Below are 14,647 nucleotides of genomic sequence, written 5' to 3' on the forward strand. Positions count from 1 at the left end.
GCTTCCCTGCGGGTCCTCATTTTCCTGTGCAAAGTGGGTGTGATGTCTGATTTGCCCCGTAGGACTAAGCGTGACATTTGTTCTCAATCCTCCCCTACGTGTGTCCTGCTCCCTCGCCTCTCAGCCTCATGTTTGGTCCCATTGAGGCCTTCGATGACCGCACCCTCTGATGTAACACCCCAACTGGCCTATTGCATTTTCATCCAAAACATTGATTTATTTACATTATAAATTCTCATCTCCCTCACTCAAAACAGTGCTATTTCTCCCATGCTTATAACAATAAATGCAACATTTGTTGAATGAAAAATAACAGGTGCATATTTTAGCATAATATTTTGCACACAGTGTTGAATATTCACGTATCCACACACACATGTAGAATAGAGTAAGTATTAAACATATTTGTATACACATGCACACATACCCTAATGACATCCAAGTCTGTGGTAGTTTTCTTTCTTCAGTCCTTGTTATTTCTCAGTTTCTCAGTAAAATTCAGGAGACTCCAGTCCTATCTCCCTTAAATTTGAGAGAGAAGCAAATTATTTATGCACAAGCGTAAAATTACTGAGTTAAGAGAGCACCCCTAGAGACCAGACCCAAAGGTGCAGATTTCTAGATTTCATAGTGTCACAAACAATAGGATTTTGAGATACCAGCTGGAAGGAATGAAAGTTTCTCCTTAGTTATTTCACTGCCTTTTTTTTTTTTTTGTAAGCCTTCCAGTTTGGCATTTTTGTTTGCATGAAACAGTGTGCAGTCTGATCAAGCATTCTTTTATCTCCAGTTCCTAAATGTGCCACTAAATACGTTTTTTCTCTGGTACTTCTCTTGGCACCTCTCTGGAGCAAGCAAATTAAAATCCACACCTCTTCCTGCAACTGGCTTAACTCCATGAATTCCTGACAGACATCACAATGAGAGTATGGCTGCTCGGTTGGAGCAAAGATAAAGTTTACACTGGAGCAGAATTTGGAGACCTACCTGAGAGAGAAGCATGGCGGTGATGGCTGCAGTTCACTAGTGTGCTGTCCAGAGCTTGTTGAGGCCACCATCAGTTCTAGTTAGAACTGATTCACTCATTAGCCATAGCAATGAACGTGCCAGAATGCTGTGGGCATGAAGAGAGAAGGCAGTCATAGTCTCAATATTTCCTTACTCTCTAAGGAGAGAAAAACTTCTTTCTATTAAATGCGCTTACATCATAGGATTTAAAAGTGACCCCCAGAGGGTTGTATTATTAGGAGATAAGGTGAGAGAAGTGGCAGAAATAAAGGTGGTGTGGGAGTATTTTAAGGACATGGGAAAGCCTGGAGCATGTAAGAATTACAAAAGGAGAAAGAATAAGGACATTGGGTATATTTTGATTCAAGAACTGTTAGTAATAACTAGTTTTAAATTTTGCAAGAGATAGTCAAGCGCCATCTTTTAAAATTTCAGTTTGGGTTAAGCCTCGTTTAATATTTACCTATCGGGGAGTTCCCGTCGTGGCGCAGTGGTTAACGAATCCGACTAGGAACCATGAGGTTGCGGGTTCGGTCCCTGCCCTTGCTCAGTGGGTTAACGATCCGGCGTTGCCGTGAGCTGTGGTGTAGGTTGCAGACGCGGCTCGGATCCCGAGTTGCTGTGGCTCTGGCGTAGGCCGGTGGCCACAGCTCCGATTCGACCCCTAGCCTGGGAACCTCCATATGTCGCAGGGGCGGCCCAAGAAACAGCAAAAAAAGACAAAAAAAAAAAAAAATTTACCTATCGTACGCTTTAGTGGTCTAACAGCATTGAACTTATGGTTCCTGTCATCATAATTAGTATCGCAAGGATACGCATGTAGAGTTTTCCTGGCCTTGTACTTTGAGCCGCCCCTTCTGACAGCAGGAGTCCAAGCCCTTCTCACTGTGTGGTTTGTTGCTGAACACTGGCCAACCACTGGGGATTTCTGTGCAACCAACACTGCTATACGTCTACTACATCAGAGCCCTCAGGTCAGAGACACAAACACTTCCTTACTGCCAGATTTGCTCCCCTGCCCTCTGCTTTCTTCAAGATTCTAGAAGATCAGATTAGGTGCCTCTGCATGTGGCTTAGCTAGACCTCCAACAATTGGCAGTAACAAAGGAAGAGAGAAGGTGACATAACTGAAAATAAAAAGAAAATATTAATACAGTCTTAGTGAAGCCTGATGCCACCCAACACATCATCTGTATGTATTCCTCTATCTAACTAGCTAGCTACCTGTCTGGCTAGCTATCTAGTTATCTATCTTTCTATTGGATTACATTGAGTTCCAAAGTAAAGCAAAGATTTTTTTTTCTTTTATTCTGCTGTTTTTAAACCAAGAACATTAAAACGTTTTTATTCATTCCAGTACCATACATGGACATACATGGAGAGAATACCTAGACAAGATGATGAATTTTGGCTGCAGATTTGCTTACATCTATCTGGTACCAAAATTGGTCCTATATTATTGTATGACACTTATGTAAGATGTTAACATTACGGAAAGTATATAGGATCTCTGAAATTTACTTTGGTGCCTTTTTGGTAAGTCTAATATTACTCTAAAATTAATAGTTAAAAGTAAGAAGCAATCATATAAAATGCACAACACTTGCCACAGCAGGCATTTGCAGTACTGAACAGAAAACCTGGAGTTCCCCTTGTGACTCAGCAGGTTAAGAACTAGACATAGTGTCTGTGAGGATGCAGGTTCCATCCCTGGCCTCACTCAGTGGGTTAAGGATCTGGCGTTGCCACAAGCTGTGGTGTAGGTCGCAGATGCAGCTGGATCTGGTGTTGCTGTGGCTGTGGCACAGGCATGCAGCTGCAACTCCTACTAAACCCCTAGCCCAGGAAACTTCCATGTGCCACAGGTGTAGCCATAAAAAGAAAAGAAACATAAAACCTGATACAAATTACATTCACTCAGGCTAATGTGGAGTAAACTTTTTTAGTAACATATAAATGATAACTTCTTAATTTATCCATGGTATTATAATATGCATATACAGTCCCCCAAATTATACCAATGTGCATAAATAGACATTCATTTTATTTTTAAAATCAGTGACACGAGCTGTCAATTCACAATGAACATGCTGCTGCTCATTCCCATGCATTTATACTCAAAGAAATCTAGAGGTTTTTTTAAAAAAAAAAATTAAAGGTAGTACAATCATATAATTTCCCTTTATATTTTTGAGTGGGAAAATAAGAAAATGGAATTGATAGAGAAAAGGAGTAGTCATTTATAAAGTCACTGTGACAGTCTGAGGCAGTCTTGACATTCCTGGCAGTGACATTCCAGGCCAGATAGTCTAGTTCCCTTTGTACCTCCTCGATCCCACATGTGCCTGCAGTAAGGCTACGGCCTCACCTGAAAGAAACAACACAGGACAGTACATTTTATTATACAGTGGCCTTAGACCTTTTAGGGTGCGCTGCTATGTTTTCCAGGGAATGCTTACACTGAACAGTGGCAAGAAACTCAGGAATAGTTGTAAATATAACTCGGGTTTGAATATAAGTCATATATAAAAATAATTTGATTGAAAAGTAAAGGACAGAGAAATATGATTCTTGGTTCAAATCAATCCTGAGGCCCCACCAAGAGCTCCTAGGGGTATAGCCATCTCACTGATGCCAGAAGAGTGGGAAATGCACAAATGTCATTTTCCTCTGCAGCACATCCAAGCTGGGCCCTTGTTAAGATGGCATCCAGCTGGGGTTCTCAGTGATGCTCTGGCTGTCCCACCCTCAGCCCTTCATTCTGACCACTTCTGGGCACATAGGGCTGGTTCCTCCCAGCAGCACCTGTATTTCACCTGTGGGGCAGGCTGCACTTCTGGAGAAGGACCCCCTCCCAGGAGCGACTCTGGAAACCCACCTGCTAGCAGTTGGTAGATAAATGCTTCAGCTGCCTGGACCCTCAGAGAAAATGAGTCAGAGTGATTATTCTGCATCATTTCCAGATGTCCCCAGCTTTGGTGGCCTGTGAGGGGGGATTTGTTTCATAATCCACCTCTTATCGGCCCTACCCCTTCTGGTTTCACATCCACACTCCTTTTCCACGGGTTCCAGGGATCATCTCCCATACTGCTTGCCTTTGAATTTTTATCTAAGGGTCTATTTCCATAAAAGCCCAAACTAAGACACAGTTACCCTCTCCTGGTGTTCCATTCTTGGCAAGGGTATGTTGAATAAGTCACCAGTAGGCTTCAACCTGATTTTTTATACATGAAAATAAGTTAGTGATTCTTTAAATCGATTTTATGAAACTAACAGAAAGATGAGTGGATAATGACTTAACCCACAGTATCGGATCAGAAGGGCATATAGTTCATGTCGCTCACCCAAACATCACCATATACTACAAGCTAAAAATGTTACTCAGTGCAGCTGCCAACTTGAATTTCCCACCTCCTCCCTGCTCAAGATTAGGGACACTCTTGGCAAGAGGTGACTGCAGTAACTCACTCTCCCTTTGCTCACATCTGTATTTCTCTTCTAGCATTGATGGGTTCTGCCAAGCCTGCTTCTCTATACGTTGTGCAGGGATGATCTCCAGTGAAGTAATCTTACCTTTGCATCAAAACTCTTATTCTAATTATGTGCCGGTTACTCTCAATCTCGGCTTGTGTGCAGCTCAAAGTCTATTTTCAGCACCAAGTTACCATCTCTTCTATTCAGACAAAGTTGCTTCGGACAGGGTTTCTTCCCGTTCATCTCTCATCAGTCCCCTACGCCTCCATCGAGGGCTTTTTTTCTCTGTTTGTCAGGGCTCCCTTCTCTGTGAGCCCTCATTCTGAGAAGGAAAGGTGAGCCTTTTTGTCTGCTCCTTTTGGCAGGAAGAACACCTGCCAGATGGTGTCATACTCTGAAAAGGAAGCAACAAAGTACACCTGTGACACTTGCTATGACTTTAACCTGGAGGTTTTACTGCTTTACTGTTTAATTCCAGGCCTGTGATGACACACTGATTAATGAGTTGGGTTTTCTCTCTTAAGTCCCACTGGATAAAAGACATGTCCAAGGTTGAAAGATGGAGAAAGAGGCCCATCTTAGTGACAGTTAAGCTTGACCTTTGGGAATACATGTCAAAGCCTATTCGAAATAAAAAAGCTACCAGCTGTCATGGTTCTTCTGCCATAAAGGCATCCTATAAATGATTGCTTTGGGCGCACAGTTTCTGTAGCATGAACCACCCTTTCAACTGAGCATCATGTGAACATTAATGCTTTGCCCAGATTTATAGTTCTAAGGTGCTATTATATCTTTTTAATTCACATGGCTGTCAAAATAACCACAGAGGTATCTAGAACAAGCAACTATCACAGCTAGTCAGTAGCTGTTAATCTCTTTTCTGCCCTATAGCCATTGCTTACCATCAACAAAACACAGGTTAACTCCATGAGTGAAGGCAAGTTAAGCTGCTATAACAAACGAACCCCAAGTCTTACTGGCTGCACACAGTACGACTTTCCCTCTCCCCCACACAAATATTCCTAGTTGATGGGGAAGACATTCCCCATGATCCTCCAGAGACTCCGCTGCTTCCATCTTGTCGCTTCACCCTCCTCCCTTTCCGCTGATTGAAGGGGAAAGAGGGAGAGAAGGGAGGTTTGCTTGTGGAAGGTTTTTAAGGACCAGACCTAGAAAGGAACACATCATTTCTGGGCTTGTTCTTTGGCTAATACTCAGCCACATGGCCACACCCAAGTTCAAGGAAGGCTGGCAAATGTAACCCAGCTCTGGGACCACGAGGAGAAAGAAGCAGAATTTTGAGAACGCATAGCCCTCTCTGCCAGGTGATATAATATCACCTAAGTTCTCATTTTGTGCTGTAGTCCCCTCCACTAGAATACTCCCTCCCCTTTATGCACTTCTCCTGTCTAGAGAGTATTCACCCATCACGGGAGCTGAGCTTAGATGTTGCCTCCTCAGGGAAATCTTCCCTGATGTTCTCATCCCCAAGCTCAGTTTGTGTAAGGTACCCCTTTTGTTGTTCCCTTTCCATCTTAATTATCCACTATTATTAAATTACATGAGCTCCATTACATGCTCTATCTTTGGACAATGTGTATTAGTGACAAAAGGTACTTGCTGAGCTACTGAGAGAATGAAGCCCACTTTTCCTCTTATATTCTCTAGTGGCACCAAAATGGAAATCCTCCAACAGACATGGGCCTGACTTCATAAGAATCTCCTACAGAATGTGTTACACCTTGTTCCTCAGTACCAACCCCAAGTGACCATTCCTCCTCCCTCCTCCCTTGGGCAGAGATACATCCCAAGCTCACTGACCTTGGACTTGGTCATCTGACTTGCTTTTTGACTGATGGAATGTGGGCATTTGCAAAAGTGAGTCAGTTCAAAACAGGGGCTCTGAGGCCCATCACCTGTTTTCATCCCTCTTATGGTCCTGCCATTCGCCACAAGAAGGCTCCAGGTGGCTACTGTCCCTTTGTATATGTTCTGGAATGAGAATGCATGGATCAGACATGAACCCAATCCCAGCCCAGTTGAGCTACAACCAATTTGTACACCTGTGAGCAAGAGAGAAGTGTAAGCCCCTGAGCGTTTTAGCAGTGTTGGTTACATAGCATTACTGAAGCAGAAACTAAGCAGTAAAATCTCATTCTTTTATAATGGGCCAGTGAGGGGCCTAGAAACCTGTATTTTTAAAGCCCCCACAGTGCTCAATCAGCAATATTTGGAAACTATTGAACACATGAGTCTCCCATTCATGCCCATAGGACATGATCATCTATAAAGACTTTATTGTCCGCCACTTCCCAAATCACATGCTAGGGATGTGACTTCAGTTAGACCCTCAGCTGTCCTCAAGGGGCAGTGAACATGCACCCTGCTGCAGTGGGGGATTTGGGAGCAGAAGAAGCCTGGAAATGAGAACTTCTGGTCCCTTCTAGCATCCGTGTGGGCATCAAAACTCTTATATGAATCTAAATAGGATGTAGGTTGGTGTAATTTCCTTCTTTCAATCTGAATTCATTATTTCAACATAGTATTAAAATGGGCCAAATTACCAAATCTTAGAGGATCAGTTTGTTCTCAATATATCAGTAGGTAATATAATTTAAAGGTAAAATAATTATGTTATGCATATAGTTAGCAATAAGAGATACAGTTAACAGGAAACAGCATAATTACTACTGCATATGTATCTATCCTATCCTATATATAGGATGCTATTGTTGGCCATTTTTAAAAAGGATTCTTAAGTGATTTTTATCCCTATTTTTAGCTATACTAATATCACTCCAGACACTGTCTCCAGTGATATGTTCGCTGTTCATGAATTGAGGGTTTTCAATAGGTGCAAAAGAAAGTGCCTCCATGATAACTGTTCTTATACGCTGTATGGTTTAATAAGTGAAAAGGAATTTGACTTCTGCCATGTCTTTGGCAGAGCAGGGGAAGTGTAGGGAGAAGAAACATATTTAGCTCTTTCAATATTATGTCTTATTTCCTTCTATCATGGTAGAAAAGGAAGAGGAAAGAGTCATAAGAACATGGAGAAATTTGTCATATCCACAAATCACAATAGGCAGAGAGATTATTTAAAAAAATAGATGACAGTAACCTTCATTTCTAATACAGAGTTATAATCCCAAAGTACAGATATATTGGGTCAGAACCCTCCAAGATGCCTGCAGTTTGTTACAGAGAGCAGTCCTGCCTCAGTCTTTGAGCTTTCCCTGTCCCTAGCATAGTTTCTACCTTTAAAAATTGTTGAACGAATGGGCAAATGGACAGTGGTGGGGAGGAGAAGTTTCTGCTGAGCCAAAATGGGAATCATTGAGAATGCTAATCCCCAAAGTTATGCATGTGGTGAAACAACATCTGCTACCAGGAACTTTTGCCCTTTGCTCCTGTGCAAGAAGAGTCTCAGGCTCATACCCTCTGCCTGGGGCTTCTTGAGCTACCCATACAATTAAGTCTTTCAGATCAGCCTGTCACCTCCTCAGATACTGGCTGACCCTATTTCTGATATAAGTGTTTCAGAAGATGTTTGTCTGCCATTACCTTTTATGTGGATGCCATTGAATATTTTATGGGCTCACTGGTGTTTTTAGCAAATTCTATGTTCAATATATCCTTGAAGAAACAGATATAAAGATGACTGATTTTAAATTCATACATGCTTATATCTCATGCTAGGAAATAACATTCTTCGTTGAAATTGAAACACTTTATATAAAATAACTAAGTTACTAAGACTGAGAGGAAGAGTTTTTATCCTTATGCTCTGCAAAAGTACAGCGCAGGAGGAAGCACAGCCTTCTTATCATAATCAACATATGATCCTGCTATTGATCTATGTACATTTAACTTATTCCTCAGAAAGTTGGAGTAGATCCTCTGAGCTTAGCCTGAAGAAGACAGGCAAAATTTTTTCTCATTATTACATGATCTAACGCACAGGAATTCAGGAAAAACTTTCCTCTCATTACTATTTTTTTTTTCTTTTTAGGGCCATACCTGTGGCATATGGAAGTTCCCAGGCTAGGGGTCAAATCAGAGCTGCAGCTGCTGGCTTACACCACACCCACAGCAACAACAGATCCAAGCCGCACCTGTGACCTACATCACAGCTCAGGGCAATGCCGGATCCTTAACCCGCTGAGCGAGGCCACAAAATTCATGTCCTCATAGTTACTAGTCAAGTTTGCTACCACTGAGCTACAGTAGAAACTCCTTCTCTCATTACTATTGAGTCCAAGTCATAGGGTGACCATAAAGATAAATACAACATATACTCTATAACATACCAGTATCATTTGTCATTTTAAGCATAAAGATCATTAGTTTTAAAAAGGAAATGCAGATGGCTTAGTCTTCATGCGAAAAAGCACATGATAATGCTAATTTGGGTCTTGAATAAAAAGGAAAGCTCTGGGCATTCCAAGCAAGGTTCTAACCCTAAGTCTGGCCTCAGTCTTAATGTTCCTTATTTTTTTTTTTAATGCCTGGAACAAAAGCCTGGCTAATGATGTCCAGCAGCTCTGCCCCTGAAGACAGTCTTATTTCTACTGTTTGGCTAAAGAAGGCCTGGTTTCTTTGCCCTGGTCCAAAGTTGTCAGATAGTTCCCAGCCCAGGGATGCAAGCTTCACCGGAGGGGGCCTGGCTGAATCATATCTTCCCTGTGGAAACTAGATAGTACACTGTCTTCGGGTCCTCCTTTGGGATCCAAGGCCCTTTAGAGGCTGGATCCAGGCCACTCATCCAAACTTCACCACCATTCTTTCTTGATATTAATACCAAAAGCTACTGTGCATCTGGCTTTCTCTCCTCCCATGCCTTTCTGAGGTGGAGACAATATGACCTGAGGGAAAGAAGACCAGCTTTGCTAACAGACATGTCTGAGTTTGAGTCCCCTTCTGAGCAGCTGTGAGAGCCATGATCACCATGTTACCCTACTGCTTTCTCTTCATCGCTTGCCTCTTAAGACTCTCTCAGCGGCAGGTGACGCTTCAGACCATGCCTTCCTTCATCAGTCTCTTCTTCTCTCCCAGTTGGAGCATCCTTTCAAGTTTGACCCAATAGAGTTTTCCTAAAAATAATGGAATGACAGCAATACTAGATCAAATATTTTTTGAGACTCTGCAATGAACCAAGTGCTGCAGCTGGTTTTGGGCAATGAAATCTTGCCCCAGCCCTTGAAGAGCGTACTGTCTGGAAGGAGAAATAAGATCTCAGAGAAATAATTGCAAACCTCGTAACAAGTAGTGCTAGTAGTATAGTAGACAACAACTAGTAGTAAGAGACAATTAGAATCCTGTTTCACCAGGGATTAGCTCCACGGCATTGAGAAACATACATTATTTCTGTATCCTCTGTAAAATGAGGAGCATGATGAAGGTTTTGAACACAGAGGTGTTACAAGAATTGAGGAAATTAGTATAAAGCCATTGGAACCTCCCCGGTCCTGGGGTGAATGTGCACTAAGCAGTAGGTATTAAATTGACTAGTACAATTTTTTAAAATCTCTTGATTTTAATTGAAAATTGATGTTGGATTCGGTTCATAATTGATTTTGCTTTTTCTTTGTTTTTGTTCATTATTTCATACGTCTGTGTTTCTTTTGGAAGAATTCAAGCAATAGAAAGTAAATTAAAGAACATCATTAGGAAACACTTTAATTTTTCCTAAGTTTAATATAGCTCATGCTTCTTTTCAAATGACGATTTGATTTTTTTACACTTAACACACATACAAATATACACATAACAATCATTTAGAAATCATTTTAATGGGTTAGGAGCTTACATTCTGCCCATAGTCTTTGAAAAACAGATTTTGATAAAGTATTTTTTAATGGGTAAAGGAAATAAGAATAGGTTTAGATAGCGTGAAACTCTACTTTTTCTTACCAGTTCTTGCTCTTATGGTTTGTGTTCTCTTACACAGGACTTTCTTCCTTGCAATTCCTATTAGAAACAAGTGGGAATGTAAATAACGGTAGCTCTTCAGATGAAACTGCAAAGTGAAATGTATTCTGTGCTTTAGTGGAGCTTTACTCCACTCTTAAAATAGCATGTGGATGATTTCAAGCCTTGAAGTCTATTTATTAGCAGGCTGCTTAGGACAGCATTTGTACTGTCCTTTCCTGGAAATCTTACTAACTCAACAGTAGTCAATCCATCACAGCTTCACAAAGGAGGCGGTGAAAAGCAGGCCTGCCTCCTGCACTTGAAATTGAAATTAGCCTGATTGGATTGCACAAACAGTCCTCTGCAGTCAGCTCTGGTTGACTTCAAAGGATTCATATGCACAGAAGGAAAAAACTCCACTCTGAAGCTACAAAGAATTGAGAATGCAGAGCAAGTAACCTCCCTTTTTTACTTAAGCCTTAAAATAACCAGCAAAACAAAACCAAAAAACAAAAACCCTGCTAGTCCTAAACAACTAACTTTAAAACCTTTATTTATATGATTAGTCTATTCGATTTGTCATTTAATAGCTACAGGGGGCTCTAAATATTTCTCCTGAAATTTAAGTCAATTATCTTTATGTCCTTTTCGTAATACATCTGGCTTTGGTAAGTGAAGAAAATAAACGATACAGTATTTCTGAAATTCTGCTCTGCTTGTTTACCATGTATATTAGGTGTGGCGAACATCCAAGTGTGCAGGGCCAGGCAGGAGGTGTGGTCAATGGAAGCAGTCCAGGTGGGGGACCTGGCGAACTTGTTGAAAGGGACAGTCATTACTCAGCATCAGACCTCTGTGGCCCTGCAGGAAGCGCAAACAGCATTGCCCACTCTAAAGATCAAGAGAAGGCTGAAAACTGCAATTTTATGTGGGCTCTCCCAATTTTTCCACAATTGCAAGTGATTTAAAAATTAAAACACTCTATGGGCTAGCAAAACAAGTGAGTCATATGTATCATATTTCATAGAGAAATCATTTGCGAGGGTGTGTGGAGCAATAGGTGAAAAGATAGGGTTGTTTGAAAATTAATAACTACAAGAAATCTCTGCTTCTACCAAGTTGGAGTGAAAATGTTGCTGGGGTCAGTGGAAGGTACTTCAGACCTTCAGATGTCCAAGTTGAGCTTCTTTAAGCAGGAGCCTAGGAAGCTGCCCTTCTTGAGCTGGGCTGTTCCTGCTGTTTTTGAAGCTGCCACCACGAGGAGTCACATGTTAGCTGCTATAGCTGCAGCTAATATTGTCATTACTCCTGAATTATTCCTATTGCTGCCCCCATAGCCTGTATCATGGGGATCCCTCCACGCTGCTACTGCTGTGGAAATCAATGTTGTCACTACTTTCAGCATTATTGGTACTGCAGCTGCCCTGGGGATAGCGTTAGGGCAAGTAGGAAAAGTCACTTCTCCCCTCCTCCTGTATCACCTCCAGCCAGTTCCTCCCATAGGTAGATGATATAGACATGATATGCCAGTTTCTTTAAGAGTACATGTGTAAAATTCTCCTGAAAATATTAGAAAACTAAGCTGCCCATATATTTTAAAAATTCATCAGTAATACAGAATAATGTCATTGGTTTTACACAGTAATGCAAAAATGCCTGAACAATAGAAATTCTTTTAATGTCACTTACCACATTAATAGATTGAAAGAAGGAAACCATAGGATTGTCTCTGAAGATGCAGGAAAAACACATGACAGTATCCAATATCCATTTATATTAAGATTTTTACCAACTTAGGAATAGAAGACAACTTTCTAAACCTGTTTATCTAAAACAAAACCATCAATGATATCATATCGGATGTTGAAACGATCAATATTTTCTATAAAAGCTAAGAAAAGAAAAGAGGTGTTTGCTGACATAGCTTACATTTATCATTTTTTCTGGAGTTCTTGGTCAGCACAATAAGACAAGACAAAGAAATGCTGCAAAATGAGAAACAGAAAAAATACAAGTTGTCATTGTTTAGAGATGCTTAAATTACCCTTAGAAAAAAAGAAAATCTCTAGTTAACACTATTCAAATCAGTAAGATTTTTAGATATAAAGTAAAAAAAAATCAATGACATTGTTACAAAAGAGCAGCAACTAATTAAAAATATTGTTTTTAAAATAGCCCATTTATAATAGCATTAAACATTAATGTACCTACAAATTAATCCAGAAAACACATGTAAGAGCTTTCACTTAATGTTATTGAGTAATGTAAATATCTATAGATACCTAAATTAAGAAATAAAATAAGACTATACCATGTTCATGGATGCGAAGGCACAGAATCATAAAAATGGCAATCTATAAATGTATAGTTACTCCAATGAATACTCCACTAGTATTTTTCTTAGATTTTGTTCTTGAAAGTTATATTGAAAAACCAATGGAAAGGGATTAACCAAGATTATTTTGAAATATAATACTCTATCAAATATTAACACATATATAATTATAATTAAAATTGCTTGCTTTGGCTTAATGATGCATTAAAAAACCAATGGAGAAAAGTGTGTTAGCAACAACAACAAAAAAAAATCACAGATATGCTGAATATTTCAGACCGGTAAGAGATGAGATAAATAGGAATTTTAAGTATATTTGTAAGACTTTCTTCCTTCCTTCCTTTCTTTTTCTTGCTTGCTTGCTTGCTTGCTTTCATGCACCCACGGCATATGGAAGTTCCCAAGCTAGTCATAGAATCAGAGCTGCAGCTGCCAGCCTACACCACAGCCATGGCAAGGTGGGATCCAAGCTGTGTCTGTGACCTACACCACAGCTCACAGAACGCTGAATCCTTAACCCACTGACCCGAGCCAAGGATCAAACCTGCATCCTCATGGATGGATACTAGTCAGGTTTGTTACCACTGAGCCACCAAGGGAACTCCTGTAAGACTTATTTCTTATAAAAGAATCTGAAGCAAAAATGGTAAATATTCCCTTTGTTTTAATAAAGAAAAACTAGGGAGTTCCCATCATGGCTCAGTGGTTAACGAACCCGACTAGTATCTATGAGGACATGGGTTCAATCCCTGGTCTTGCTGAGTAGGTTAAAGATCTGGCATTGCTGTGAGCTGGGGTGTAGGTCACAGATGCGGCTCCTACCCAGTGTTGCTGTGGCTGTGGTGTAGGCTGGCAGCTGTAGTTCCACTGGGACCCCTAGCCTGGGAAACTCCATATGCCACAGGTGCAGTCCTAAAAAGACCAAAAAAAACCAAAAAACAAAAAACAAAAAAAACCCTGGAAGAATGATTTTAACACATTTGATGCCAGGTGCTTTTTTAATTTTTACATTATCTCTATGTTCTTTGTCCTTGTCCTACATTAGCACATATTATTTTTAACTAATTTGCACTTTATGGAAATTAACACCACTGGATTTCTACCATTAAAAACAATCTCTTTTATTCATATAGGTCTTAAAGGTTTAAATATTTTTCATACACAGACCCAGGCTTTGCCTTCCAGAAACACATATGCATGCCAAACAGACCAGATATCTGTAGCTGAGGAAAAGTACTGACTTTAGAGATTGTTTTGGTGTTTCTTCTCATTGCCTGGCACATCTTTTACTGATACCCAGTCTTCATCCTAGGAGGGTCTAAAGAAGGCAGACACAAAGATTTTGGCTGTCTGTTTGGGCTGCTGTAGCAAAATACCACAGACTGTGTGGCTTATAAGCAACACAAATTTCTCACAGTTTTAGAGGCTGGAAATCCATGATCAAGGTGCTGGCAGGTTCTGTACGGCAGCTAAGGGCCCATTTCCTGGTTCATAGGCAGCTGTTTTCTCTCTATAAGGCCCATTTCCTGGTTCATAGGCAGCTGTTTTCTCTCTAAGTCCTCCGGTGGTGGAGGCAGCAAGAGCTCTCTCTGGAGCCTCTTTTACAAGGAAATGATCCCATTCGTGAGGGCTCTGCTGTCATGACCTACCCTTCCCAAAGGCTTCATCTCCTACTACCTTCACACTGGGCACTAGGATTTCAGCATTTGAACTGTGGGGGCAAAAACATTCAAACCATAGCACCAAGGCTGCTTAAACCCTCCTATTTCATATCATTCTTGCTCCGAAGGAGATGCATTTCCACAATAGCTTATCTAACAGAAGTATCCCAGCTTTTTGGCTCAAGCCACACACACTTCTGGAACACTGTATATCTCACCTCAGTGGAGACCTGCACAAGATATAAATGTGTTAGCA

General features: G+C 40.7%; 2 long non-coding RNA genes across 3 annotated transcripts in view; both read right to left on the minus strand.

Annotated features, from left to right (window-relative positions):
* Nucleotides 1-427: 427 nt before the first annotated feature.
* LOC102162444 (uncharacterized) lies at nt 428-12,380 on the minus strand. 2 transcript variants are annotated; one of them, XR_014843754.1, is made up of 12 exons: nt 12,325-12,380; nt 12,085-12,223; nt 11,120-11,256; nt 10,396-10,452; nt 9,464-9,575; nt 8,047-8,118; nt 6,304-6,474; nt 4,582-4,876; nt 3,887-3,991; nt 2,008-2,135; nt 988-1,114; nt 428-522 (listed from the first exon to the last, which is right to left on the minus strand). It is a non-coding gene; the product is annotated as an uncharacterized LOC102162444 (long non-coding RNA). The 2 variants fall into 2 exon arrangements; XR_002343295.2 differs by lacking the exons at nt 428-522; nt 988-1,114; nt 2,008-2,135; nt 8,047-8,118 and adding an exon at nt 3,037-3,376 and having other exon boundaries at nt 12,325-12,344.
* A 1,452-nt stretch (nt 12,381-13,832) lies between these two features.
* Nucleotides 13,833-14,647, minus strand: part of LOC102158507 (uncharacterized) — a 277,472-nt gene continuing 276,657 nt past the window's right edge. Inside the window, exon 9 of the long non-coding RNA XR_014843755.1 lies at nt 13,833-14,048. This is a non-coding gene — a long non-coding RNA (uncharacterized LOC102158507). The remainder of the gene's footprint in view (nt 14,049-14,647) is intronic.

The sequence above is a fragment of the Sus scrofa genome, chromosome 4 (assembly GCF_054392235.1).
Source record: "Sus scrofa isolate SSC_HxYL_T2T_F1_AM1 chromosome 4, Sscrofa_HxYL_maternal_Yorkshire_Landrace_v2.0, whole genome shotgun sequence".
NCBI lineage: Eukaryota > Metazoa > Chordata > Mammalia > Artiodactyla > Suidae > Sus > Sus scrofa.